This window comes from Struthio camelus, chromosome 1 (genome assembly GCF_040807025.1).
Source record: "Struthio camelus isolate bStrCam1 chromosome 1, bStrCam1.hap1, whole genome shotgun sequence".
NCBI classification, from domain to species: domain Eukaryota; kingdom Metazoa; phylum Chordata; class Aves; order Struthioniformes; family Struthionidae; genus Struthio; species Struthio camelus.
The window spans coordinates 188,883,261-188,887,154 of NC_090942.1; the positions used below are offsets into that span (position 1 = coordinate 188,883,261).

The following is a 3,894-nucleotide window of genomic DNA, read 5'->3' on the forward strand; positions in this document are numbered from 1 at the left end:
GACTGAGAAAAGCAAATTTCAGCCAAAACACTTCAGCTGTTTTCAGAACAGGAAAAGGGAAAATATAATCTTTCAAAATTAATAAAAATCTAAAGCAAACTTCTTCCTAGAAGAAGGTTACAGTGCCCTTTCTGCTTTGTGCCACAGATTTGAAACGTGACATGACGGCTGGAGCCACTCTATTGAAGATGTACCTTTTGCTGCCTCCATAAAAAGTCTGCCCACACGTGGTCAAACTTCCAAAGACAAACAGACTTTGTGCATCTTCAGTAGATATTCGCTAAGTCAGATTCATATCACTTACAACTCCTCATGCCAATCAGACTACATAGGCTGTCCCCACAGAAACGAAGGGACTGCCATCCTCTCTCCAGCAGGCAGGACTGCAGCTAAAATAATCACGCTCCAAGGCAGGGAATCGGACAGACTCCTGAGTTTGCCTTTAGGGGCTGGTTGAGGCCGCCATGGTACCAGGTACTTGAAACAAGAGCAAAAATCCTTCTTTTCCTGCACTTTCATTGCCCCTTCCTACGGGTCTTCAGAGCAACATGGGAATGTGGAGAACCACAAGGAAGGACTGGAGAAGACGCTTCATACAAACAGGGCAGAGGGCAAAGTCTGGGATAAGGGGACAGCAGAAGAGCTGAGGAGAATGACTTGGTCCATGTGCGCTAGGTGAGCTGACAAAGGAAGCAGGACTGCGGGAAGATCAGCAAGAAGGGACAGGGGATACAAACGGGCACGGAGTGACTTGAGAACGGGGAGAGAAAAACAAGGGGCTGAAGAAAGGGAGGCAACTCACTGAGCTAGGAGCCTGGGAGCAGGGAGACGGGAAGGGAAGTATAAAAGCAGAGCAGGAGGAGGAAAGGGGCAGAGTCTGACGAGGTGAGAAGAGCAGAACAGATGTAACAAGACAGCGTGAGAACGAGTCAGCACAGAGAAAGGGAACAGCGCAGGAGGGGTGCAGACCGAGCGGGAAAGTCCAGAATCCGAACAGCACGCTCTCCTCCAGAGCCTGGGACGCAGCCCAGCCTTTCTGAGTCCGGCCATTCCCTCCCTGTCAGCAAACAGCTGGGAAACAAACTGGCAGAGCATAATAGATCCTCTCCTGCTGGCCTACAGACAAGAACGACCTACCGCTATCAGTTATTCTCAACAAAGAACTCAAATAGCTGAATCCCATGTGTCACATGAGTAATCCAGCTGATGAAGGATGGCAATTTGAGTATGCTACCCTAGGCTATGTATCTGCTTTTCTTCTCTTTTCTTAAGGAAAAGACACCCTAGGAAATAACACCAAAAGACAGTATTAAAAATGTGATCAATAATGCAGAATTTTAGAATTGCTAGGATTAAGTGGCATACGGTAATTAAAACTCCCTCTTAGTGCTTATATGCATGGAGGTCAATCTCTAATTGAGACTGACCTGGTCACACTTTTTCCCCGTGGAAGCTTTGCCACAATCAACACAAAAATCCCTCACTTTCCCCTTGTTCTTCAGAGCATTACTACACATTATCAAATCGGAGAGGGAATTATTTCTTTCCTCCAAGGTTCTTTTGATTCTGCTCACCGCACAGCAATTCATGATATAAGGGATACATACTGTTATCTACATTCTTTAAGAACAGGAAACCGTGATATGAAAAGATTGAAGTAAAAAGCTAAAGACACTGAGCAAGCAAACGGAATCTCAATGGGAAAGGCAGGGGCAGCAGAATCCACTTCTCCAAGGCAGCATCCAACTATTTTATGCATGAAACTCCCTCTCTCTTTGTATACTTATCTGCCTTGTTCACGTCACGTTTTCTAACTTCTGCCCAACTGGAGAGTTCTTGTAAGCAGCCTCCATTAACAGATAAACCTCTGATTCATTGGGTGGGGAAAACAGTAACTGTGGATAGCTTCATAATGCATAGGTATAGTATATCCAGATTAAATTTACACAAGCAACTTAAAGTCTGAGCACTCCACTTTGCAAGCTTATTGATGGAGTTGGGTTAGGTTTGGCCAGCTTAGGCAGAGGAGAGGTAGTAAATGTATAGAATATAGAAAGTACAGAATATAGCATATTGTATACAGTTCAACTGTGTCCACTGGGTGGCAGGCACGTTTCACTGGAACAAGATACATATGTATAAAGGTATACAAATGAAACCCCTCAAAAACTATGCTTGTTCCATATCTCAGAAGCAGCAGTTGAACAGACATTCAAAGGTCTCACAGAGCTTTGGTAGCAAAGTTACAAATTCTGCTCTCATTTTAACATTAGCTCCTTGTTTGTAATGCTAAGGCTTTCAAGTTGTTCCTGCACTCAATGCTCTGTTTGAGCGTTACAGACACGTAGTGCCCCATGTCACTTCTGCAGGCTGGTGCCGTAACGCGAGGTTGCTGTGACATTGTAGGAGTCTTCAGAACGGTCTGAAGAGCAATTCCAATGCCTGCACAGGCCAAGCCTTTAAACTCTTCCCTCACTTAATGAATACAGTGAAAAATGTTTGGACAAATAGCTAGAAATACATCTATGTGCATGAGCAGCATACGTTTTAAACTTTAGAGGACCATAAAAAGACAGCATTGTCCATGGATTTTCACTTAGCATCTAAGCGGAATCATTTCAAAATGTGCTTCAAAAACGCTTCTAGAGAGGAAGACGTTGACCAAGTTTCAACCCAGTGCATATTTTTATAACCAAGTTGTAAACTACATAAAAACTACACTTATAATGGAAATGCTGACAAATGCATAACTGCTGCAGTTAGCTATGACAGTCTGACCACAAGTCCTCCTTCAGGAAAAAGCAAAATTACTTTTCCCCCTGCTCCTTTCTAAGACTGTTCTGTAACAAGCTTGGGGGAGGGGGAAATCTGTATTTTATCCTTTTATTATGACTTTAAGTCTTTTATTCCATTTACCATCCACACGTTGAACTAGCCACCCCCCCTGTTTTTGCAACAAACAATCAGAGGGCCTCTTAAACTCATGACTCACTTCACATACTTTTCCTCCACCCTCGGTGTGATTATAGCAAAAAAAAAAAAAAAAAAAAAAAAGGTTGCCAGCTGATGAATTAAGATTTTTTTTTTGTGCCGGTAGTGTTGGGAAATAAGTCACATAATCTCGAGGAGGGGGGGACATGAAAAAAAGTCAGTATGACTTTTATTCAAAGTAAATAAATAAATAAATAAAAACGCTGAGGAGGGATTTCTCCACCAAACAAGTAAACAGGGAGATTGGTCTGTCTCCGGCCAACCCCAACCACCTGGAGTCATGGGAGCTGAGGGGGGGGGCGGGATGGGGGACATCTCCGGCGGCCCCGAGGCCAATCTGGGGCTGACGGGTGCGTGTATTGTGTGTGTGTGGTGGGGGGGGGTGTACAGAGCCGGCCCCCGCCCGCCACCACAGCCGTGCCCACACGCAGGCGCGCGCCCGCCAACCGTCCCCCGCGCGGGCCACCGCTGCCCCAGGCCGGCGGGAGCGGGCTGCTGGCCAGGAGAGAAGGACGGCGGGGGGCGAAGGGGACGAACAGCACCCTCCTCCCTCCCAGCCCTGAACTCCGCAGAAAGTTGGCAGGCGCAGCCGGCGAGACGAGGCGCCACAGCCCGAGGGCGCGCACGGAGCTCGCCTGTTACTCAACGACCTCCCCCCCCCCTCCACCTCGCTCCCACCCCGGCGCGCCTCCCGTCTCCCATCGAGGAGTAACAGTGTCCCGCGGCCGGCCCGCAGCGGGACTCGAACCCGCAGCCCCCCGGGAGGCCACCGCGGGAGCGGGGCACCGGCGGAGGCGCGCTCCTGCCCAAAGTTCTGAGGCGGCCCCTCAGGGTTGGGGGGAGGGGGGACGCGGCGCGGGGCTGCGCGAGCCGCAACCTGTGGCGCGTGCGGGAGCCACTCAC

The 3,894-nt window shown here is 48.4% G+C and overlaps 1 protein-coding gene across 1 annotated transcript in view; it reads right to left on the reverse strand.

Annotated features, from left to right (window-relative positions):
* ELF1 (E74 like ETS transcription factor 1) overlaps positions 1–3,894 on the reverse strand; it is a 92,514-nt gene that overhangs the window by 88,417 nt on the left and 203 nt on the right. The window lies entirely within an intron of this gene.